Here is a 27425-nt window from a genome sequence, read left to right on the forward strand (position 1 = left end):
CAAGTAATAGCATGGCAATAAAAACATATCTGTCAATAATTACTGTGAATGTAAAAGGAATTAAGGATCCAATAAAAAACATAAAGTGACAGAATGGATAAAAAAAAATCACCTAATTACATGCTGCCTACAAGAGACTGATTTTATTTTATTTTTTAAAGATCTATTTGTTTATCTTGAGAGAGAGATAGAGAGAGAGTGTGTGCATGCAGTGCATGCAAGGGAGGAGTAAGCAGGGGTAGAGGGAGAGAAATTCAAACAAACTCTGTTCTGAGCACCAAGCCCTACCTGGGGCTTGATCCCAGTACCCTGAGATCATGACCTGAGCTGAAATCAAGAGTCAGATACTTAATCAACTCAGCCACTAAGGTGCCCCAAGAGACTCATTTTAGTCCTAAAGACACCTGCAGATTGAAAATGAGAGGATGGAGAAACACCTGTGTGGCAAATGAATTTAAAAAGAATAGCAATACTTATATCAGACAAAAAAGACTTTAATTTTTTTCTTTTTTTTTTTAAGATTTTATTTATTCATGAGAGAGAGAGAGAGGCAGAGACACAGGCAGAGGGAGAAGCAGACTCCATGCAGGGAACCGGATATGGGACTCGATCCGGGGTCTCCAGGATCACACCCCGGGCTGCAGGTGGCGCTAAACCGCTGCACCACCGGGGCTGCCCCAAGAAAGACTTTAAAACAAAGACTGTAACAAAAGACAAGAATGACACTATATAATAATAAAAGGAATGATCCAACAAGAAGATATAACAATTGTAAATATTCATGAAACCATCATAGGAGTACTTCAATACATAAAACAGTTAATAACACACATAAATGAATTAATCAATCAATGATAATACAATAATAGTAGGGGATTAATGTCCCTCTTATATCAACAGACAGATCATATAAACAGAAAAATCAACAAGGAAGGAAAAGCTTTGAATGACACACTGGATCAGAGAGATTTAACAGATATATTCAAAATATTCCATCCTAAAACAGCAGAATGCACATTCTTTTCAAGTGCACACAGAACATTCTCCAGAATAGCTCACAAAACAAACCTCTACAAATTCAAGAAGATCAAAGTCATACCATGCATATTTTCTGACCACAATGCTATGACACTGGAAGCCAACTACAAGAATAATTCTGGAAAGACCACAAATACATCGATGTTAAATGACATACTACTAAACAATAAATGGGCCAACCAGAAAATAAAAGAAGAAATAAGAAACTACATGGAAACAAATGAAAATGAAATCACAATGGTTTAAAACCTCTCAGATGCAGCAAAAGTGGTCTAAAATGGGAAATTTATACCAATCCAGGTCTACCTCAAGAAGCAAGAAAAATTTCAAAGAAATAATCTACCCTTACACCTAAAAGAGCTATAAAAACAAAACCTAAAACCAGCAGAAGGAAGGAAATAATAAAGATTAGAGTATAAATAAATAATATAGAAACTAAAAAAATAATAATACAACACATCAGTGAAACCAGGAGCTGGTTCTTTGAAAAAAAAAGAATCAATAAAATTTATATACCTCTAGACAAACATATCAAGAAAAAAAGAGAAAATACCCAAATAAATAAAATCACAAATAAGAGAGGAGAAATAACAACCAACACCACAGAAATACAAACAAATATAATAGAATATTATGAATATTGTTATCATAAGAGAATATATGCCAAAAGATTGGACAACCTAGAAGAAGTAGATAAATTCCTAGAAAGATAAACCTGCCAATACTGAAACAGGAAGAAATAGAAATTTTGAACAGACTGATTACCAGTAATCAAAAAACTCCCCACAAACAAAAGTTCAAGACCAGATAGCTTCACAGGTAGAATATATCAATTTAAAGAGTTAGTATCTATTCTACTCAAACCATTCCAAAAAACAGAAAAGGAAGGAAAACTTCCAAATTCATTCTATTACACTGACACCAGAACCAGATAAAAACACTACACAAAAAAAGAACTATAGGCCTATATCTCTTGAACTTATATGTAAAAATTCTTAACAAAATACTAGCAAACCAAATCAAACAAAACATAAAAAAAAAAGAAAAAAACCACTCACCAAGATCAAGTGGCATTTATTCCTGGGTTGCAAAGATGGCTCAGTATCCTCAAATCAATCAATGTGATACATCACATCAATAAGAGAAAGGGTAAGAACCATATGATCATTTCAATAGAAGCAGAAAAAGCATTTGACAACACACAACATCCTTTCATGATAAAAGCCCTCCACAAAGTGTGTTTAGAGAAAATATATCTCACCATGATAAAAGCCATATATGAAAAATCCACAGCTAACAATATCCTCAGTGGGAAAAAAACTGAGAGCATTTCCCATAAAGTCAAGAACAAGACAAGGATGTCCACTCTCACCACTTTCATTCAACATAGTACTGGAAGTCCTTGCCACAGCAATCAGACAATAAAAAGCAATAAAAGACATCCAAATCAGTAAGAAAGAAGTAAATCTTTCACTGTCTGCAGATGATATGATACTATATATTGAAAACCTGAAAGACTCCTCCAAAAAACTGCTAGAACTATACATGAATTCGGTAGAGACACAAGGTACAAAATCAATGTAGAGAAATCTGCTGTATCTCTATACACTGGTAATGAAGCAGCAGAAAGAGAAATTAAGGAATAAATCCTATTTACAATTGCATCAAAAATAGTAAGATACCCAGGAATAAACCTAGCCAAAGAGGTGAAACACCTATACTCTGAAAACTATAAAACATTGATGTAAGAAATTAAAAAGGACACAAAGAAATGGAAAGACATTCCATGCTCACGGATTGGAAGAACAAATATTGTTAAAATGTTTATACTACCCAAAGCAGTCCACACATTTAATGCATTCTGTGTCACAATACCAACAGCATTTTTCACAGAACTAGAACAAACAATCCTAAAATGTGTATGTCAAAAGACAACCCTTAATAGCCAAAGCAACCTTAAAAAAAAACCTAGAAAATCCAAGCTGAAGCCATCACAATTCTGAACTTCAAGTTATATTACAAAGCTGTAGTAATCAAATCAGTATGGTACTGACACAAAAACAGACATATATCAATGGAATAGAACAGAAAACCCAGAAATAAACCCACTACTATATGATCAATTCATCTTAGTGGAAAGAATATTCAATAAGAAAGACAAACTCTTCAACAAATGATGTGGGAAAACTGGACACTTTCTTACACCATATGCAAAAATAAATTCAAAATGGAATAAAGATGTAAATGTGAGACAGGAGACAAATAAAAGTCCTAAGAAAGAGGATAGGCAGTAATTTTTCTAACATTGACTATAGCAACTTTTTTCTAGATAAATCCCATGAGGCAAGGAAGACAAAAACAAAAATTAACTATTGGGACTACATCAAAATAAAAGTTCCTTTAAAAAAATAGATTTTATGTATTTATTCGAGAGAAAGCAAGCATAAGCAAGGGGAGGGAGGGGCAGAGGAAGAGGAAGAAGCAAACTCCTCACTGAGCGAGGAACCTGACATCTGGCTGGATCCTAAGACCTGAGTTCATGATCTGAGCCGAAGGCAGCCATTTAATTAACTGAGCCACTCAGGCATCCCAAAATGAATGTTTCTGCACAGTGAAAGCAACAATCAACAAAACTAAAAGGCAACCTACTGAATGAGTGAAGATATTTGCAAATGATGCATCCCATATAGGGTTAATATTCATAATATATAAAATACTTATAAAACTCAATACCTAAAAAACAATCCAATCAAAAAATGACAGAAGATATGAACAGACATTTCTCCAAAGAAGACATACAAATGGCCTACAGACACACGAAAAGATGCTCAAAATTACTGATCATCAGGAAAATACAAAATAAAACTACAATAAAATATCATCTCACACCTGTCATCATGGATAAAATCAACAACAGAAAGAAACAGTAGGTATTAGTGAGGATGCGGAGAAAAAGATACCCTTGTGCAATGTTGGTGGGAATGCAAACTGGTGCAGCTACTGTGGATAGCAGTATGGAGGTTCCTCAAAAGTTAAAAAATAGAACTACCCCATAATCCTATCAATCTCACTACTGAGTATTACCCAAACAATATAAAAACACTAATTCAAAGGGATACATGCACCTCCATGTTTATTGCAGCATTATTATAATAGCTAAAATATGGAAGTAGCCCAAATGTCTATTTATGAATAGATAAAGAAGATGTGGTAAATGTGAACATGGAACACTATTCAGCCATAAAAGAAATGAAACCTTGCCATATGCAATGACATGGATGGACCTGCAGAGGATAATGCTAAGCGAAATAAGTTAGTCAGAGAAAGACAAATACCATATGATTTCACTTGTATGCAGAATTTAAGAAACAAAACAAATGAACAAAGGGAAAAAATGAGAGAGAGAATCAAACTAAAACAGTTTCTTAACTAAAGAGAACAAGCTGACAGTTACCAGAGGGGAGGTGGATGGGGTAATGCGTTAAATAGGCAAGGGGGATTAAGGAGTGCACTTGGGATGTTGAGCCCCAGGTGGTTAAAATAAAAACTTTTAAAAATGTTTTAAATTAAAATATATATGCTTACCATTCAGCAATGCAATTGGAAATCTTGATTAATTATAACATAGTAAACTAAAAAGTTCATTTTGTGCTCTTACGTTTATAGTTTTTGAAGTAATTGCATGCTTTAAAATTTAATCATAAAGCATCATGGAAGTCAATATAATTCAATAATTTTTAAAGTGTATACATTTATACCATATGAAAACATATATTAATATAAATCGAATTTGTGCTTAAAATATTAAGGATTATGCTGATAAGTATTCATGTCACATAAGTATAATTGTGCTTTATGAAAATCACTAAAATGATAAAATGATGTTACATGATTTTTGAAATACAAAATATATTTAAATTACTTTAGGGATATTTATATTAAGAAGTAGTATATAGCAAGAAAATTATGGCAATCTCAAAACATATTCAAAATAGCATATATTTTAACTTAATAGCAAAGGTCAATACAAATGAGTATAAATCAATGTTCTTAATATAAAATAATCTTCTTACAGCATTTTACACTCTATAAAAGAGTTTGGCAATAAATCATTTCAAAAGTAAAGAGTCATTGAATCAGACCAAAACTTAACCAATTGTTCACATTTTATTAATTAAAACTTTGTTTTCGGGATGCCTGGCTGTCTCGGTGGTTGAGCGTCTGCCTTTGGCTCAGGACATGATCCCGGGATCCTGGATCAAGTCCTAAATTGGGCTCCCCACAGGGAGCCTACTTCTCCCTCTGCCTATGTCTCTGCTTCTCTCTCTCTCTCTGTGTCTCTCATGAATAAATAAATAAAATCTTAAAAAAAAACTTTAAAAAATATTTAAAAACCCTTTGTTTTCTGTTTCATAATTTCATTTTTCTCTATGTAATGAATATAGAACTTTTTAAGAACCAATGATATTTAATAATCTCTTTTTTCTTTATAGCTAATTTGTATATTTGCCAATTCCCAGAGATTATGCTGTAATGTTATTTTAATGTCTCATTGAAATCTGTACTTGTTATGAATTTCTTTAAAAGTTGATAAGATACTATGAACAATTGGTCATGCTTATTACATATTCTGTAATTAAAACAAACTTGCTGGCATGAGATTTTCACCACCTTGATCATTTAGGAAAATATCACTTTAAGAGCTCATTATTAAGGAAAGGCACTGCCACTCTTCCAGGTGTCCCTAGAGGAGCTCTCTAAGCCTTTTAAAATCCAAGAATAAATTGGTGCCTTGTCTTTGCTTCTTTAAATAATTATTAGACATGCTTCAAATCATTGTTTTACATCTTTACTCCAAACCTATGATTCCAAGCACCCTTGACCATAGGCATGAGATTATAAACAATTTAGTTCAAACTTCTTATTTTACAACTGAAAATGATGACAAGTAGAGAAAAGTATTTGTACAGGGTTATACATAATTTGATCATGGGACACAGATAAGTTCTCTTCCACTGTTTTGATTTGGTTTGATTTCTGCTACCAGACTTAGTTTACTCTTTTTTTTTTTTCTTTAAGATTTTATTTATTTATTCATGAAAGACACAGAGAGAGAGAGGCAGAGACACAGGCAGAGGGAGAAGCAGGCTCCATGCAGGGAGCCCGATGTGGGTTTCAATCCCGGGACTCCAGGATCATGCACTGGGCCAAAGGCAGGGGCTAAACCGCTAAGCCACCCAGGGATCCCCGACTTAGTTTACTCTTATATGTTGTTTGGTCTAATATCAATAATCTAATCCCATGACTCCATCAAACTCATTTCTTCGTATAGTCACAGCAGAATCTTAAATCTCAGGATGTTTTTTATCCATCTAAATCTAGGACCTCCAGTTACACTTTTATTCCAACAAATGGACAGTGTCCACTAACTCTTGTCATTTCTGAATATATATTGAACTAATGAATGAGTGCATTTCAATCACCAAATTGACTTAAAGGTTTGCTAAGTAGTAGCTTAGAAAGAGAAATTTTAAGACACCAGGAAATAACTATCAGAGCTGGAGAGTACTAAAATATATGAACACACAAAATTATAGTTGTGCAATTTTAAGTTAATTAAAATATCTATTTCTTTGTAATGTGTTTTTCTATAGATGCTTTAACATGCGTAAAATTATTCCAAATGCTATAATTTTCATTTATCACGACCTCAAGGCTTTGAATTTATAACCTCAGACCTAGTCATAAAGTGTTTTTATTTATACTATATTTTACAAAATATATTTTATTTAGTTATCCATGTGAAGTTATATGATTTTGGTGTAGTTTGAAATGTTATGCTACAATTAGCTTTATACATTTTACCTTTGGCACATGCCTTAGGATTTCTTGCATCTGCTAGGCACAACTGCATTATACTCAATGAATAACAATGACTGCAAAATATTCAAAAAGGTAAACTCCTTCATATAAATTAGAAATGGTAAGGCTTGATAAGTTTACTTTAAGCCAATGTATCTTTATAATCTCTCTACAATTCTATAAAAACTAATATCTGAAAAGTAATCTTAGGAGAAAATCAGCGCCTCAAATAAGATACTCCTTACCACTTATAAACAGGTGTTTTATAAGAGAATTTCAAGCCCAGAAAGTAGCGATTTTCAAGTTATTTATAAAACATTTTCATCTCTCATAGAATATGATCTCAACATAAACTGCATCAAATGAGACAAAATATGTGAAAAAATGTAAAAGTATAAATTATTTCAGCAATATATTGTTACTATAGCTTTTATTATGCTATTGTTTTTCTTATCTTTACAGATTAGCAGTAATCATAGATAATATAAAGTATGTGTGTTACTCTGCAGTCTTTGAAGCAATGACTGTTCAAATTCTCTTTTTCAGAAAAGAAACTATCGTATTTCAAACAGTGCAACATCATGGCAGTAATAGTGCATTCATTCACTGAAATCTAAAATAAAAGCTATAGATGCCATTAACTTTTATATCATTTCTTATTTCTTATTTTTTTAAATAGCCAAGTAAAATGAGATGATCCCCAGATTTTATGGATAATATTCCCTTTATTATTTTTGTTTGCTTAAAATGTGAGAAAAGGCCTAAAATTAGAAGTCTTTATAGAATTAAAAAAATGTAGGAGATGCAAGAGCTTGAAATGGTGCAAGTCGACTGGGATAATAAAGGGATATTATGAGCAACATTGTGACAACAAATTTCAAAATTTAGCTGAAATGGACCAATTTTTTGAAGAACAGAAACTTCCAAAACTCACACAAGGGGAAATAAATCATGAATAAGTCTATATCTATTAAGGATTACTTTTTTAAAGATTTTATTTTATTTATTTATCACACACACACACACACACATACACACACAGAGATATAGGCAGAGGGAGATGCAGGCTCCCAGCAGAGATCCCAATGTGGGACTCAATCTGGGGACCCCAGGATCGTGCCCTGAGCCAAAGGCAGATAGATGCTCAACTACTGAGCCACCCAGGCATCTGTCTATTAAGGATTCTTAAGCAGTAGTTAATAACCTTCTAAAAAGAAAGCCCCGAGTACTGAAGAATTCACTGGTAAATTCTACCAAACATCTACAAAAGAAATGAGAGTTTGTATTCTTCACAAACTATTTCACAAAATATAAGCAATGAACACTTCCTACTACATTTGATAAGGCTGGAATTACCATCATAACAAAATCAGATAAAAACATTCTAGTAAAAGAAAATTATATATCTTATATCTTGTGATCATAGATGCAGTAATGCTCAACAAAATATTGAGTCAAATCTAACATTATATTAAAAGAATTATGCTCCAAGTGGGAAATATTCTAATAGGCAAGGATAGTTCAATAAATATTCATTCCAAGATCTTTCAAGGTAACCTCTCATTTTAATAGGCTAAAGAAGAAAATTTATATGATCATATTAATTGATATTTTTATTTTTTTTAATTTTACTTATTAATGATAGGCACACAGTGAGAGAGAGAGAGAGAGGCAGAGACACAGGCAGAGGGAGAAGCAGGCTCCATGCACTGGGAGCCCGACGTGGGATTTGATCCCGGGTCTCCAGGATCGCACCCTGGGCCAAAGGCAGGCGCTAAACCGCTGCGCCACCCACCCAGGGATCCCTAAATTGATATTTTTTAAAAAGCATTTGACAAAATGCAACACCCAGTCATGATGAAAACTCTACTTAAACTAGAAACAGAGGGACACTTCCTCAACATGACAAAGAACATTTACAACCAATCTGTATCTAATATCAACTGGATGGTGAGGAAATAGACAATTTCCTTATAAGCCTGAAAACAAGACAATAATGTTCTCTCACTACTCCTATTCAACATCGTATTGGCAGTCCTAGTTAGTATGACAAGAAAAGGAAATAAAAGGTATACATATTAGGAGGATGAAAAAAGGTCTTTGTTTGAAGGGCATTATTATATCTATGTAGAAAACCCCAAAGGAAAAAAAAAAAAAAAGAAAACCCCAAAGAGTCCATCAAAATCTTCTGGAAACTAACTAGTTAGTATAGCAATGTCACAGGGTACATAGTATACATACATAGGAACCATGTCACAGGATACATAGGGTTGATTTTTTCCCCTAAAAATTATGTTGAAATCCTAACTCAGCTGTCTCTGAATGTGACCTGTTTGGAAATTGGGTTTTTACAGACGTAATTCAATGAAAAATAAGACCTTTAGGGTGGGCTCTAATTCAATATGACTAGTGTTCTTATCAGAAGAGGAAATTTGGACAAAGGCAATCAGGAAGATATCATATGACAACAGAGGCAAAGAATGAAGCAATGCATCTGTAAGCCAAGGAACATCAAAGATGAAAATCTAATACTTGAAGTTGGAAATAATCAAGGAAGTTCTACATAGACTCTCAGAAAGAGCATGGCTCTGCTGATACCTTGAATCTTGACTTCTAGCATTCAGAACTGTGAAAGAATAAATTTCTGTTATTTTAAACCACTCATCCAGCTCATAGAACTTTGTTAGTGCAGCAGCCTTAGGAAACAAATACACATGGTTTAGATTAAAAAGTTAATCATTGGGGCACCTGGGATGCTCAGTGGTTGAGCATTTGCCTTTGACATGATCCTGGGCCTGGGGATTGAGTCCTGCATCAGGCTCCCTACAGAGAACCTCCTTTTCCCTCTGCCTATGTCTCTGCCTCTCTCTCTCTGTGTGCTTCATGAATAAATAAGATAAAATATTTTTAAAAGTTTATCATTTTTCTCCATAAAAGCAGTGAATAATTGGATTTGAAATTGAAAATCAAAACCATTTATAATAGTACCAAAATGAAATATTTAAGTATAAACCAAACAAAGTATGTGCAAGATCTATATGCAAAAAATTACAAAACTCTGATGAAACAAATGAAAGAGAATCTAAACAAATAGATGAATATCAAATGTTTATACATAAGACTAAATATTTTTAAGATGACAATTCTCTCCAACTGGATCTCTGGATTCAATGCTACCCCAACCCAAATCCCATTGAGCTGTTTTATTCTTATCGACAAACTGATTCCAATATTTACATGGAAAATAGATCCACACAAATATATAGTCAACTGACCTTGTCAATAGAGCAAAGGTAATTGAATAAAAAGAAGACTCTTTGTTTAAAATGGTACTAAACATTTTAATGTGCCTATGTAAACACAGAAAACAAATACCTAAACATATACTTTACACATTTCAAATAAATTAACTGAAAATAGATCAGAGACTTAAGTGTAAAACACAGAACTGAAAAACTTCTAGAAGGGCTCACATGAGTATATATAGCTAATCTTTTTTGGCAATTAACTTTCAGACACATTACCAAAAAAATGATCCAAGAAAGAAAAAATAGGTAAATTTGACTTTCTTAAAATTAAAACTTCTGCTTTATGAAAGATAATGTGATGACAATAAAATGGCAATCCATGACTCAAATAAAATCCTCGCAAAAAAACACAGCTGAAAAGGACTTGTATCTAAAATATACAAAAGCCCCTTAAAATCCAACAATAAGAAAAAAGAACTCAATTAAAATTGAGCAAAAGTGAGAGTGGCTGTGAGTATAAAGAGGCATAGTATATATGGGAACTGTCTGTACTTTCCACTCAGTTTTGCTGTGAATCTAAAATTGTGGACCCAAAATCCACAAAATAAAATCTATTTAAAAAAACAATATCGACAACAAAGAATTGGCAAACGATCTGAACAAACATCTCACCAAAGAAAAAAAGTTGGCAAAAAGGCAAAAGATTCCCAACATCACAATAACAATGTGATACTGTTATGCATCTTATAGGAAAGCTAAAATTAAACAAACAGAAAACACTGACAATTGCCAGTGAGGATAGAAGCAGTAGGAACTCTCATTCCTAGTGGGAATGCACAATGAAACAACAACTTTGCAAGACAGCTTGTCAGTTTCTTTCAAAGCTAAACACAGCCTTACCACATGATCCAGTGTTGTGCTGCTATGCATTTATCACCTGGGTTGAAAACTGTGTGTATACAAAAACCCACATTTAGAAATGTATATGTCTTTATACAGAATCATCAAAACTACTAGAAGCAACCAAGATTTCTTTCAATAGGTAAATGTATATACAAACTGTGGTTACTCATGCGATGGAATACGATTCAGAGATAAAAAGAAATTCACTATCAAGCATAAAATGTTATGAGTGCATCTTAAATGCATGTTGTAAAGTGAAGAAAGACAGTCTACAGAGGAATACTGTGTGACTCCAATTATATCACATTCTGGAAAAGGCTAACTATAGAAACACTAAAAGATGAGTGCCTACCAGAGGTGTAGGTGCAGGGAGAGAGAGTTGAATATGTGAAACATAGGAAATATTTTATGTGATTATATTCTGTATGATGCTGTAATTGTGTATTATATGAGACACTATGCATTTGTCAAAACATACAAATTCAAAGCACAAGGAAAGAGCAAATCTTAATGTATGCAAATTAAAAACATTATTACAACATGATGATTTGAGACACTTCTATGCACCTTAAATTTCTACAGTGTTACATGCCAATTATAGCTCAAACAAACTGGAAAAAAATAACTTTAACAAAACATATTCTTTACAAGGTTAGGGAAATCATGAGATTACGTGCAAAATGTTATAAAATAAACCAATAGTATTGCAAATGTATAAAATGTCACTGAAGGAGGCAAAAGAAAAAAGTTACTTGATCTAAGTAACTTTGGAAATGAGTGGAGTCTGCACAGCTAAAGGGCAAGAAGCTGTATGAAGCACTCCTCTTTCATGTTAAAGTTGTGTTCCATGGAAGCAGGGTTAACAACTCTAATACTGCTATAGATGTATACATACTAGAATGAAGTAAATGGATGCCAGATGGTAGGAGCCATGTTTTTCACTGAAGGGGAATTTACAAACAGGAGGTATGGTAAATGATCTGTGTGGTAATGGATTAAAATCACATATATCAATATGAATTGATGTTTAATCTAATATAGATACCAATGGTCACACATATCAATATTTATAGAGATTGGGATACCCATTGGCTAGTATACATGCATATATTTTCTTGCTTTGTCGGCTAAGAGAGCTTAGAAGAAAGATACCCTAGTGGCTACAAATATACCTAGCGCCCAATTCTTGGTTTCTAACAATTAAAAGAAATCAGGAATCTTTGGAGAAATAGTAGGAAGTATACAAGATGAGTCTGAAGCATCAACTATTGGGTATGCCAAAGAGACATAGGAACCAACAGAAAGAGCTCCTGATGGCCAAATCGGAAAAAAACTTTGGCAACAAATAAAGTAATATTGGATCATAATCCAAAAAATAACATATATCCAGGATTTTATGTTGATTATCAACTGATTATTGAATAAATAAATATATAAGAAGAAAGAGAAAATCCCTTATGCAGGAAATGGCCAAATACTTTTTATAGATATTTTGTTCTCAAAGAGGTGGATAGATCCCCACTCCCTAAGTGTGGGTTGTGCATAGTGACTTCCTTCCAAAGAGTATAGAATGAAGAGCTGAAAAAAGTTTAACTTTACAGTGAATGGACCTCACAAACCCTATCGTAGGCAGGTGATTAAAGTTATCATCAACAACAATGTCATATGGAAACCATGTGTCCTTCATAAGATGTGAGTAAAATGGCCCTTCATCTTTATAGGTTTTCTCTCAAATATCCATAACTCCAGCCTAATCACAAGAAAAACAAATGCTAGTGGTGGGACAGTCTGCTAATTATCTGACCAATGCCCTTCACAAGTATGATGGTCTTCAGAAACAACCACTGTCTGAGAACCTACCACAGACAACAGTAGTCTAAAGAAATCAGACAACTCAGTGCAATGTAGTATCCCAGATTAAATCCTGGAAGAGAAAAGTACACTCAGTAAAAACTAAGGAATTCCGAATAAAGTATGTACTTTACTCAATGATAAGTTATCAATATTGGGTTTATTACTTATAACAAATGTACTACACTAATGTTAGATATTAATGAGAGGAAACTGACTATAGGGTACATGAGAACTCTCTATTCGACCATTGAAAACAATCCATAAATAAATCTAAAACTGTTCAAATAATAAAATGTGTTAAAATGTTTTTAGTGATTAAAATACCATGTATTTATATGGATATTTGGGAAACATTTCTATGCTGTAGTTTTACTGAGATACACAGAAATGGGTTATAAATTAAGGTACTCACAAGGTAGTAACATCTAGTCTACTTTCTCTTCTTTTACAGTAGAAATGACATAAAGTGATGTAATTTCCTGCCAGAGATCTGAAGTTTCAAACACGGTGTATCATTTGAGAAGTATAACTAAAACTATTCAAATAATGCAAAACAAGGTAGGAAATGAAGATTTAAAAAGAGCAAATAGAAAACTTATAAAATGTTATACTCAGTTGATACTTTATCAGTGACCATATAAATTATGAATGGACCAAACACTAATAAGCAGAGATTTATTAATCTCTATTTACTTGATAAATTCAAATTTAATGGTTACTTTCCCTCTTACAATGGCTTATTTTAAATGTTTATTCAGGGAAGGAAAAAATTGATTCTCTAAGTATACAGCATGTACCAGTGTATAAATTATCTAAAATACATTTAATTTGATCTTTTCAAAGATTTTATTCATTTATTTGAGAGACAGAGAGAGAGAGAGTACAGAAGAGAGTGAGAAAGAAGCAGACTCCAGCCTAACATAGGGCTCAATTCCAGGCCCTGAGATCATGACCCCAGCAGGGAACAGATGCTTAACCCCCTGAGCCACGCAAGCACCCCCAATTAATTTGATTTTAAATCATAAATGTTTCACATCAAGGGGATATTTTAAATATATATATATATTTGCAAAATGCCACCATTATTAAGAATGAAAATAATTTAGTAATATATCTGATAACCATTTTTTAAATATGCTTTTTTAAAGTTGAGGGGCGCCTGGGTGGCAGTGATGAGAAGCATGGGACTCTTGGTTTAGGCTCAGGGAGTGATCTCAGGGTCCTGAGATCCCACTGACTGGGGCTTCCCTGCTTAGTGCGGTGCCTGGTTAAGACTGTCTTTCCATCTCCCTCCTCCCCTCCCTGTGGAAAGTTCATGCTTATTATCTCTCTTTCAAATAATAAATAAATAAATAAATAAATAAATAAATTCTTTAAAAAAAAATCGGTTGAAGTCTACTTACCATCTAGGAGACTTAATTAATTTATTTTTATTAATTCAGATCCAGAAATTGTCAACAATATATAAATTTTTAATTGAACATATAAATGTAATCTCTATTTGTGTATCAATATAAAAAATAAGTCAAAATGTTGAGGTTTTTGAATTAGGTGTGTTTGAAATCTGCACTCTGAAGAAGGTTGCTTGAGTATACAAACACACACACATGCATGCATCTTTATGTGTGTATGTGTTTAAGATATTTGTTTCAGGATATTTTGGAAGGAAGGAATCTATCATTTGGTTATTTAAAAAGCTGTTTAACTTTTCCAAATGAAAAGTGGCAGAGTCATTTGGCCTTGAGATGACTGACAACATCCACTGTAAACTGTAATGAACTATATTTATGAAAAGCTCTATTTAAATTTACCTTAATGAAACCACAAATTGAAGCTATTACATGACCTAAGTAATTAATGTTTCAAATATTTTCAGAATTTTTTTAATATTTTGTATCTAATTTCTGATATTCAAAATTAATATAATTAAATGATTTCATTTAGAATGAAATACAAAAATGTGACTTTAATAAATATATAGTTTGTTAACTAACCGAGAGTAAAATAAAAACTTAAAAATATTTTTCATGTTAATATCTATTTTATTTGCAGGAATTTAAAAAATAATGATTATTTATAAAATTTGACAATATAAGAAATATATTAAGTATATATCTGAGGTTATACTATTTCTATTGGCCTCATGATGGTAAAAATGACCCTCCCAACTTATATATTTTTTTAAGATTTTATTTATTTATTCATGAGAGACACAGAGAGAAGACAGAGACATAGGCAGAGGGAGAAGCAGGCTCCTTGCAGGGAGCCTGTTGTGGGACTCGATCCCGGGACTCCAGGATCATGCCCTGAGCCAAAGGCAGATGCTCACCCAGGAGTCCCTCAACTTAATATTCTTAAATTCTGGATAAATGAGGGCAATGTTGGAGCCTAAAAGTGATTCACTTTTTATGTTACAAAGTTTAGATTATTCCTTTGTTTTGGTAAATTTTGATAAATTTGTATGCTCAGGTCTTCAGTAGTGTTTAAGCAATAATATAATATCAATGAACTCTTCACTCAGAAGTTGCCTGATAGGACTTGCTGCATATTGCAGAGCTGCATTAAACGCACAAACAAACCAAATTTGCTAATTAAAAACAAAAACAAAAAATAAAACTAACACAGAATTCAGCTCTGAGCACCACAGATGCCACAGTGTAGCTTGATTAAGAAACCTAGCAACTTAACAAATGTAGATTCCTTAGACATGAGTCAGCAGGGGATTTCAGAATGTTTACAAGTTTGTTTTCTTTGTTTTTAATGAATATTCTTGCCTGTAAACATAAATATTGGAAATAAAGCTATTTCAACTCACATTTCTTAATGTAAGTACTCAGACAGAGATAAATTAACACCATCAACAGAATTATTAAACATTGAAATGTTTAAAATTCAGGTTCAAACATTATTACTTTGCCCTTGGACTATATCTAAGAAGCCACTTCTGAAACAGTTTTTGAAGACCCAAGAGATAGAAGAGTGAACTGTGCATACCAATTAGAATTTTTATTTCTTTAGTTTTGGGTAATTCAAGTTTTTTATTGCAAAATGGCTATTATTTGCTATTTTTCATATTTAGACTTCCTATTATGATATAATTATCTTATTTTTTGAATATCAAATATTTTTAGAAAAGTACCCAATATGATTTTATCGCCTATTTTTCCTGAAGATTGTAAAATGTTGTGTATATTTTTTCCTAATGAAAGTGCTTCCTAATTAAACTTTTCCATTTGGTGATTTTCAGATACCATAGGCTCATATCTCACATTTGGCTGTTCTATCCACATTATATAATGGATCTAACGCTTCTCCAGCCACATAGATATAAAGACAAAGACCAGTGAATGGTCAGTACTGGGTTACTTGGAGAGAGGCATCACTGAGGCTTTTGTAGAACACAGAGAATTTTGAAGAATCTCCTGCAACATCTTAAAATTCATGTGAAAACTGTTCTACACTATTTTATTCCTCTGCCTGCTTTTATATAAAAATTGGTTGCATTTCTCCAATTTTCTCCCAAAACTGATTTTAAATAAGAGGCACCAACTTAATTTTGCATCATCTAGCACCTCTTGCTAGGTAGGACATGTATGCACCTGAGCTTATATCAAGCCCTTTTTAGGAGCAAAACTCAGAGGATACAGATTATTAGCTTCTGATCAATAATCATAATTAGAAATATTAATCTCTATTGGAAAGCAGACTGTAGAAGACAGAATTCTAAGATGCTTACGAAATTCCTACCTCTGATATATACAATGGAGGTGATCCTTTCCCCTTCAGTGTGAGCAGAAACTCTGAGAATGATGAGATGTCACTCTCTGATTATGTTACATTGTATGATAAAATGATTTTGCAGAGGTAATTAAGTCCCACAAACAAAGAGCAGATTGCCATTGATGGGCCTCACCTAATCAAGCAAAACCTTTAAAATAGGACCTAAGGGGGAGAGACTGGAAGCAACAGACACTCCCTCCCTGCCATTACCCACCTCTCTATTTCTCATCCTCACTCACTTGTGTGTTTTTTGCTGACTTTGAAGAAACCCATCTCCATGTGTTCTACCACTGTGAGGAAATAAATTTTGCTAATGACCATAGGAAGAGCACCTCAAACCCTCATGAGACCACAGCTCCTGCTGACACCCTAATTGCAATCTTGTGAGACCCTGAGCAGAGGATCCATATAAACCATATCTGAAATTACGACCCATGCAAATGTTAGGAGAACAAATGTATGTTGTTTTTAAGTGCTAATTTTGTGGTAACTGTTATGAAGCAATAGAAAAACAACACATAAGCACCTACCGTATTTAAAAACTATTAAAATAATATTATAGGGCAGCCCGGGTGGCTCAGTGGTTTAGTGCCACCTTCAGCCCAGGCGTGATCCCGGAGACCCAGGATCGAGTCCCACGTTGGGCTCCTTGCATGGAGCCTGCTTCTCCCTCTGCCTGTGTCTGTGCCTCTCTCTCTCTCTCTCTCTCTCTCTCTCTCTCTCTGTGTGTGTGTGTGTGTCTCATGAATAAATAAATACAATATTTAAAAAAATACTATCATAAATCTTAGTTTTCTCTCTATGTTTTTCTTGTCTCTTATTCTTTCCAGGAAGCCTCATCCAGAATAGTGTATTATCTTATAGTACAGTGTATTTTCCAGTTCTGCACAGCATAGGGAGTCATGCAAGAGGCTAGAATTCTGGGCCGTGTGGTGGAGTGCTAGTGGATGGCTTCGCATTTGGAGCTTTTCTGCTCTGCTCCCTGTACTTCCAATACAACAAGTCTATGTTTATCTTTACAAGTCTTATTCTTTCACAAACATTTTTTTTCTAAAGGTTTTATTTATTTATTCATGAGAGACACACAGAAAGAGAGGGAGAGACATAGGCAGAAAGAGAAGCAGGTTCCGTGCAGGGAGCCTGATGTGGGACTCGATCCTGGGACTCTAGGATCACTCCCTGGGCCGAAGGCAGGCGCTCAACCACTGAGCCACCTAGGCATCCCACAAACATTTTTTTTAATAAAGCAGTTTCACCATTAACTATTAACCAAAATCCTGTTACAGGACACTTGATATAAAAGCACAGATTTTATATTAATATTCCCTGTCCTATCAACCTGTGTCCTATTTTACCACAATGCTGTTTTTTTTTTTAAATCTCAATCTGTAGAATAGAGATAAATCCTAATTCTTAGCTATGCTTAAAATTAAGTGGTTCCAACAGGTATTGTCCTTAGATGAATTTGAAAAATTAAGTAAGAAAGTAAGTAAAAGGTTAATCCATAATTGGATTCACCGTTAAGTATTTCAGGGACAATGTTGATTTCTAATACCTCATATATCATTATAAATAAAACATAATCTTTCTCTTCTTTGTAAATGAAAATAATTTAAACAAAGTTATAGTGCCATATGTTTATAGAAATGGTAAATAATATTTTATGTAAGCATGGTACAAATAATATAATTAATTTCAATATAGTTTTATTGTTTCTTACATTCTCTCTCTTTTTTGTTTTAAAGATTTTACTTATTCATCCATGAGAGTCATGGAGAAAGAAGCAGACACATAGGCAGAGGGAGGAGCAGGCTCCCCATGGGGAGCCTGATGCAGGACCCAATCCCAGGACCCTGGGACCATGACCTGTGCTAAAGGCAGATGCTCAACCGCTGAGCCACCCACGTGTCCTACCTAGACTAGACCCTCTTTAATATTCAGTGAAGTATTGCTTTTCTTCTATCATGGTGTGGAAGTTCCAGCAGACTCAAGAATTTTTTGATCATTCTTAGGTGAGACAAAACCTCACAGTTGCTTTAAACTTGGTAACATGGGCTGAGTTTAGAAATTAAAATGCTCATCCAAATACATTTATCAGAAATTTTATCTTAATTAAAAATAAGGTGCCCCTCCCCTACCTTTGATGAGAAAGGGTAGGGCAGCAGATGACCCTCTCAACCTTCAATCTCCCTTAACCTCTTCACATAGCTACTGTGTTCAAACTCACGGGATTTAAGTATGAGGTGGACAGCACAATGTTAAACTCCTCTGCTTTAACAAGAGGAGGCTACACTTTCATGAGTATATTCACGGCTTCTTCACAGCCTTCCACCTGTGCCCTTGCATTGTTGACTCCTCTTCATGATGATCTCTTGACTTCACAGGGGCTGTTCTATGTTTCTTTCAATTTGTGATTTTCAGACTTTGTTTTTTTTTTTTAAGTTTTTTTTTTTTAATTTTTATTTATTTATGATAGTCACAGAGAGAGAGAGAGAGGCGCAGAGACACAGGCAGAGGGAGAAGCAGGCTCCATGCACCGGGAGCCCGATGTGGGATTCGACCCCGGGTCTCCAGGATCGCGCCCTGGGCCAAAGGCAGGTGCCAAACCGCTGCGCCACCCAGGGATCCCTGTTTTCTTTTTTTAAAAAAAATATTTTATTTATTTATTCATGAGAGACACGGAGAGAAAGGCAGAGAGAGAGGCTCCTCACAGGGAACCTGATGCTGGACTTGATCCCTGGACTGCAGGGATCATGTTCTGAGCCAAAGGCAGATGCTCAACCACTGAGCCACCCAGGTGTCCCTGATTTTCAGAATTTTTAACCCATGTGACATCTCACTGTTTTGTTGAATTTTTATCTAGCACATCTTCTTAAGGGGGTGCTAATTTTAAGTGACTCAGACTTACTTTGCTGCTGTGAGTCCCTATCTGGTTACTGGGGTTCCTGGATGGAGGCATCTGCAGTTATTTACACAGACAGCACCAACTGTCCCTCAGACTCAAGCTCTCCCTCTATCCTTCCCTTTCAACTGCTCCATCTGATAGATAACCACAGACTCTCAAGTATTCTATCTCAGCAATTCAGTAGAAACTCCCAAATTAACAGCCTGCCATGCATCTCCATTTTTCTGTTCCCCACCATAAGAGAAAGTGAACACAGGAGAGTTTGATATTATTTGCACATAAATTGGAACCAGAAGAGTTTTTGCCCATACTCCTTACTACTAAATTTAACTGAAGGAAACAAATGAACAAAATAGAATCTTACTTACTGTTGAAGGAGATCATGGAGAGGATGTGATCTGCTGGTTGACCCATGAGCTGGAACTGGGTATTCTGAGGTTCCTCACATACTCCCTGGTCCTTGGGATGACCATCCTGCCTGCCATTCCCACAGTGAGAAACATTTTCAAGAATACATCCTTGAGAGAGCAATGTGTTGTTGAGACCATATGGATGGTGTCAGTTAAAGCCACTGTATAAGCTTTTAAGATTTGGCAGGTGGGTGCAGTGATCTACTCAACTCACCACCTACAAATCTGGAGTGGCCTGACTCTCTCTTCCATCTCGTCCTGTCATCCTGGATCTGGGGGCTGGTTGCAAATTTCACATGGGAAGCTTCTAGATATTGCAAAGAGCCAACAACTGGTAGCCTGTCAGTAGTCAGAAAAAAATGGGTCTCGAGAAAGAAGCAACCTTGAGGGCAATGCATAAATGGCCATCCAATTTGGTGTGGGGAAGTGTGGGGAGGGTTGGCCCATTTGCTGGATGCTCATGAACCCCCGCCTGAGTAGGATGCCTTGAGCACACCAGCTGCTCTGATGCACTTGTTGGGAATACTGCACACAGCACACGGCGGCCAAACTGGGAAGCAGGGGCTGCTGCGGTGGGCTGGACTCTACAGTGGTCATTCAGCTGCACACTGATTACCAACTAGAGGCTGAAGCCTGAGTTAAAAAGCTGGAAGCAGAGCTGAGATTACAGAAGGACATGTGGTTGTTCATAACTTTGCGGCTTCCAGGTGGGCAGACAGGGTAGAAGAGCAAGATAATTAGCTGGAGAGCTCAGTGTGCAGTTCTGCAAGGTCGGAGGGCAGATTTAAGGCCTTGAGCCCTGAGCACTTGTGATTGGGATGATAAGAGGTGAAAACCCTGGGAAGGCGTTAAGAACTCCGAGGAGTATGGTACAGTAATTGACAGTGGAATGGACAAAATGCCCGGTGTCTGACCCCTACTGCAAAAGAAAGCAGAAGCACAGCAACAATAATTCCAGACAGCAGGGCAGTGCCCTATTCAAGGAATGTTCATGATGAGAGAATACACTCCCACTGAGCTTGTTGGTATAGCTGCTGGGTCCCAACCAAGGCCACGGAAAGTATCCAGGCATGGATGGAGTGGTGTGGGATATGGGAGTGATGACATTTCTCTGACTAGGCAGGAGGCAGAGAAAATAAATATCACCACATATCCTGTCCCACAACACCTGAGTGGCATTCCAGGGATTCAAGGCATTCACTGTCTTGTAGATTGGATTACTCCATCCTGCTTGGAGGCTTGGCCAAATGAGAGGTACCTCCCTGGGCATGTGGGACCTTGGAAATCTACAGAGGAAGACAACAAATTCTTAAGAAGTTGCAGCCCAGGTGGCTCAGCAGTTTAGCGCTGCCTTCAGTCCAGGGCATGATCCTGGAGACCCGGGATCAAGTCCCACGTTGGGCTCCCTGCATGGAACCTGCTTCTCCCTCTGTCTGTCTGTCTGTCTCTCTGTGTGTGTGTGTGTGTGTGTGTCTCATGAATAAATAAATAAAATCTTTAAAAGAAAAAAAAAAGAATAAGGAATAAGACAGGCCATCTAGAACCCCGTTTCTGAAGGCTCTGATCAGGTCACATTCAATGCAGAAATGAAAGCCAAGGCACTCCAGTACACCCCTCAGCACCCAGTGTGGGACACTGATATTCATGCTGAATCCAGTTGTAGGACAAGAAATTTATGATATTAGGCAAGCCATTGCTGATGTGGGGGAAAGTGACAAATCCTGAGAATGGGTACAAGCTTTGGGAAAGCCCTAAGATGGAGAAGGAACTCAAAAAGTCAAAAGGCTATTCCCAGATGGATGTAAAATACTCAATAAAAGTAACCTGAAAGCAAATGTGATTTGATCACCTCGCTGCCAGGAACCCAACTGGAAAGACATAATGGCCACCTCACACGGTACTGGTAAGCCTAAGAAAAACCTCAAAAGGCTGGACAAGAGTTCAGACTTGCCCCACCTGCCCCTACCAACCCTGATGGTCCACCTGCTCCAGCAGAGATCTCCGAGATACAGTCCTAGTCCGGGTAGTCTGGGTGGGTACCTCCCATGCCCTGGGTATAAGACCTATAGGTCAAGACTGCCTACCAACTGGGAATCCATAAGCCTGCCACCTCTGTGAAAACTGGTAACTCTCAAACAATATAAGTTGCTGGGCAGGGGGGTAGAAGGAGATAGGAGAAACTATCCAAGAACTGCACTGAGTGGATATTGCATATCCTGCCCATAGTGCTTTCAACAGCTCAATAAAAAAGCTAAATGGAGGGACGCCTGGGTGGCTCAGTGGTTGAGTGTCTGCCTTTGGCTCAAGACATGATCCTGGGATCCAAGATCAAGTCCTACATTGGGCTCCTTGCATGGAGCCTGTTTCTCCATCTGCCTGTGTCTCTGCCTCTCTCTCTCTCTCTCTGTCTCTAATGAATAAATAAATAATATCTTTAAAAAAATAAAAAAGCTAAATGGACTGCAGAGAATTGAACAAGATAGTAACTCCCATCCATGTGGCTATGCCCAACATAGCCTCCATCTTGGATGCCTCTGCCAGAGTCCTAGGAGTATCCCATGCTGTTCTGGAGTTAGCAAAAGCCTTTCCCTGGCCACTTAGTCAAAAGATCAATTTGCCTTCATGTGTGAAGGACAATATCAGATCTTTCAAGTGCCTCCCTAAGGTTACCTGCATAGCCTCCCCATATGTCATGAGATGACATCGTCCCCATGGCTGGGGGTCTGTCCCTGTTATCCTTCCCCACATCAGTAAAATGAGCCTTACACTGATGATACAGTGTTAACATGTGAAGATTTGCCTCTGCTGTAGGATGCTATTCAGGCTTTGCTGGAACATCTATGAGGAAATGGAAGTGGTGAGGCCATAGAAAATTGAAGGTCCAGACACTACCATAACATTCTGGGAGTCATTTGTTCAGGATAAATGTATGTTGTCCCAAAAATTAAGACTGATAGGATGCAAGCTTATTTAACTCCTAAAAATGTGAAAGAGGTATAAGACTTTGTATGGATTTGGGGATTTGGAGGATTTTTCTTCCCCACTTGGCACAGTGCCTCCATCTCTTATCCCACCTCCAAGATAAGGGCCTGTGTGGGACAGATAAGAGAAGCAAGCCACCTTTGCAAAGGCAAAAATAGTATCGAGGCAGATGAAAGTTCTGGGCATCAACCAAGCAGAGCCACCATTGAGTCAGATGTGTCTGAGACCCCAGAAGTTATGGGTTGAGCACTGTGATAGAGACAACAAAAAGGAGAGTGCTGCTAGGATTTTGGCTCTAGCTCTGGAAGGGGACAGAAACAAGATCTACCCACATAGAGCAACAGCCCCCTCATAGTGTACACAGGAGTCCTCCAGATAGAGCCTTTCATGAAGGAACCATGGCAGCTAATGGGCTCAACTTAGAATGGTTTAGCTGGTCATCACTCATGAGCCCTGGCTGGTAACTCTGAGCTGACAGTTGGGCTGTTCCAAAGGGATTAGCTGTATGGCTTAGAAAATGGGAAGTAGAGAGATAGAGAGATGATCATAAGTAGGTCCTGTGGGACAGGATATGTGGTAAGACATTTGGGTTCAACTTTAAGACCCATTGTCTCAAACTTCACTGTTTTTCATGCCTTAGCTCATAAGTTGTTGACACCCCCTGACAATCAGCAAGCTGATGCCCTAGCTGGGGTGTGAGCCCTAGCAACTGACCTTTTAGTATATACAGCAGATTGGGTGCATAGAAAAAGGGGCCATTGTGGCACCTGGGGGGAATGGCACATTGCTAAGGATGCTGATTGCCTTTGAAATACAAGAACTTGGTTAATGCAGTAACAACATGCCTCATGTGTCCTAAGCAATGCTCAAGGCAACTGCCAAAGTAGTCTAGGGCCATCATTAAGAGTTCCCAACCAGTAAAGGATTGGCACATTGGTTACATTGTATATGTGACCGCCCAGTGAAGGCCTCTATATAAACTTTTAAGATTCTGGTGGGTGACCTTAGGGAGATATTCATTTTGTAGCCTCCTAAAATAAGCCTTGTGTGTAAGTTTCCTTGCTTATTAAAACTGTCACTCAGCACCCTGGAGTGCCCTGTCTCTTTCTCCAGTTGTCTTTGCCCTCCAGGTATAGGGCCACTTTCAGATTTTATCCAGGAAACCCCCAAAGTTGCAACCAGCACTTACTATATTATAGATTTATGGATGAATGTTATATTTTCCTTATATAATCTATATTATTTAAGCTAAATACAATGATAATGTAGTAAACTCAAATTAGAAATCAGAACACAATATTTTTTAAAAGACAAACAATTTTAAAGGAAAAGAAGAGATTTCTGATTATGCCTTTCAGAGCTTCTATCATTATTCTTCATTTATTTTTTCAGGTTATCACCTCAATTTCACAAATGTTCTTCATGGAAGCCTAGGAAGTAAACCTGGGTCATGGAGGACATGGTTCCAATGCTCAGTTTCTTTTGAAAAATTTTCATCCAAACATGAATTCACAGAGGTATATGCTGGTGTTATACTCTGCTCCTTTGTCCAAATACTAAAGTTATAACACTTGTAAGCTTCAAACAGAAGTTTTCTTTTAACTCTTATTTTTGAAACATGGCAAATATGCCTAGCTAACTACATTTGTTAAGGTTGGTATTTTAAAATGCTATCAAACCTGCAGAGTGTAAAAAAAAAAAAAAAAAAAAAAAAAAAAAACCTGCAGAGTGTAAAGGATTTTCTTGCACAGCACACAGAAGTATACAAAGAAAATATATTTGTTTCTGATCAATTAGTGTAGTTAGTTATCCTACAAAATACAGAATTCCTTCAAGGCAGTGTTTGCTTATTAAAAAGTCATTTTTGATAAGGGTGAAATGCCACAATTCTGAGTTTCTTCTGCATATATTTAATATGTGACAAATGAGCATCCTCAAAGATCTACTCAATTAGAAAAATGGAAGTGTGGCATTAATTTAGCCTCATAAGTATCAAGTGTGTGAAGAACGGTTCATGAGTTTACTCTTGTTTGGTGGCCCAGATGTCTGCCTCATCTAAGGGAGATTAAATTGTAAACTGAAGAATGAGTAGAGAATATTTAATTTTGGTAGATGTGTGAGCATGCGTGGGTCCGAAGGGTAGTAAAGGCTTAGCACCAAAGCAGGGCATACTTGCTGCAACTGGTGTCATGCATCCAGGGAACTGAAAGAAGCCAGTGTGGTTGGGAGGAGAGAATATGGCCCTGATGCAAGTTTAAAATTGACAAATTCATATAGCCAGATATCAAAGGCTTTTTCAAAGTTGATAGTAAAAATGATTAATCTTCAAAGAAGAGAAAATCATTATATGTTGCAACACTTTTCTCAAGAAACAATATTTTGTGTATCTGCCTCATCTGAATGTTGTAAAATCCTCCCTTTTTTCTTTCCAAAAGGCAATTATTGGAGAGATGCTTTGTGTTACAACTGTCTATAAAAGTCTCTAATTTCAATATGTAAAACAATCGTGATGCCATACCAAACTGAGTTTGAGATTTCTTTTTTTACATGCATGCATATTTTCATTAAAATGAAAAAAAAAAGAAAAAAGGGCAGAGTTTAAAACAAAAATCATAGTAGAACAAAAGGGATACCCACACAATAAGAAGGACTCTTGCAATGGGTTATTGAAAATACATATGAGTTGCCTATTAGACATGAATTTAATGGTGTCAATGGACATTGACAAAGTCTCTTTTTTTTAAGATTTTATTCATTTATTCATAAGAGACACAGAGAGAGGAAGAGGCAGAGCCGGAGGGAGAAGTAGGCTCCTCTCAGGGATGTGGGACTTGATCCCAGGATCCTGGGGTCATGCCCTGACCTGAAGGCAGACACTCAACTACTGAGCCACCCAGGCATCCCCAGAGTCTCTCTCTTCTGATAGAGTGGTGATTTGGGCCTAGTTCTTAGGATTCTGCACTCCACACATTCTAGATTTCAGGTGATCTCCTTGTGCTAATTCTCCAGACATCATCTCTCACTACTTAGTTTTCTTCTCAAAGCATGAGGAACAGCATCTTACTCCGCACTCTTTGTTGGCCCTTGGGGAACTGATTCTGATTTGAATCCCTTTGTTTCAGAAGAACTGCTTAGCGACATTTAGGGTGTCTGAAGACACTGGAACCTACCGTTCTTTCGCAAAACAGCTGCATCTAGGTTTGAGCTGGATCTCTTTCCTTATGTTCTATCATAATTTATTCACCTTCAAAGTCAGAGCCACCTGAAAAATTATAGTATCTTTATGGTACATTGGAGTGAACTCCTATCTAACTCTCAAAGGCATTCTCATTTCAGAAGACAGATTCCTCTTCTAAAACTAAAAAAAATTAATGACTCAGTTGCCTACTTCATGTGATCAAGGAGGCAGTACCTTTCAGGTAGATTCATAAAACAGGTTGCAAATATTATTGAAGAAATAAAAACTCTTAATTTGCTACCAGCATGAGGCTACACAGCTATATATTGATTAACTCTCACCATCAGTTGTCCCTAATATGAACCAAATCCACTCAGCCTCTCATTTCTTTATTTATTTTGCTACATTTCTGCAATTATAACCAAGTTACAGTGACCTTTTCCTTTCCAGTGGAAAGTGCACAATCTATGAAGTCTACTTAAACAGAGGTTGTTCAACATTTTACTGCAAAAGGCCAGACTGTAAGTATATTAGGATTGTAGGCCATATGGTCTTTTCTTAACTATTAAAACCTGTCATTGTGGGGTGCCTGGCTGGCTCAGTCAGTTAAGTGTTTGCCTTTCCACTCTGGTCACGAACCTGGGGTCCTGGGGTGGAGCTATGTGTCGGGCTCCCTGCTCCTCCTAGCTCGTGCTCTCCCTCTCACTATCTCTCTCTCAAATAAGTAAATAAAATATTTAAACAAAACAAAATAAAACCTGCCATTGTAATCCAAAGCAATCATAGACTATTTACAAATGACTGAGCAGGTATGTTTTCCAATTAAACTTTATTTCCAACAATAGAGAGAAAACTAGACTTTGCCTGCAGGGTTTTTGTTTGTTTGTGTGTGGGGGGTTGTTTTTTGTTTAGTTTTGCTTTTTACACAGAAGCATTTTAGTCTTGCAAAATATAATTTGAGAGAATCTCTTTCTTCTCTACCTCAGCAATGTGCCAGTATTATATTTCAGGCATATGATTAACCCTCAGTTTTAAATTATCCTGTTAAGTTTTTTACCCCACATTTTGAAAATTCAAAACAAACAATGCCTAGTTTTAGTGTAATGTAGCCTCTACCGAGAGTCACCTGAAAAATACAGGAATTTGTATTCCTCCATACATGTCAACCCACTCATGGTTCATGTGTAGCTGAGGTGCTTCAACATATGCAAGTATCCAACAGCTAGGCGTACCCACATGAGACCTGAGGAGAGAAATGAGTTATA

General features: G+C 36.3%; 1 long non-coding RNA gene across 12 annotated transcripts in view; it reads left to right on the forward strand.

The window, feature by feature from the left end:
• Positions 1-27425, forward strand: part of LOC102156405 — a 48233-nt gene that overhangs the window by 2723 nt on the left and 18085 nt on the right. For 9 of the 12 annotated variants that reach the window (XR_005382201.1, XR_005382206.1, XR_005382200.1 and 6 more), the window contains exons 2-4: positions 13357-13463; positions 24375-24499; positions 26611-26681. This is a non-coding gene — a long non-coding RNA (uncharacterized LOC102156405). Of the gene's footprint in view, positions 1-13356; positions 13464-24374; positions 24500-26104; positions 26181-26610; positions 26682-27425 lie in introns of all 12 variants that reach the window. The other 3 variants (XR_005382210.1, XR_005382211.1, XR_005382209.1) reach the window with 2 other exon arrangements.

Source organism: Canis lupus, chromosome 31 (assembly GCF_011100685.1).
Source record: "Canis lupus familiaris isolate Mischka breed German Shepherd chromosome 31, alternate assembly UU_Cfam_GSD_1.0, whole genome shotgun sequence".
NCBI classification, from domain to species: Eukaryota; Metazoa; Chordata; class Mammalia; order Carnivora; family Canidae; genus Canis; species Canis lupus.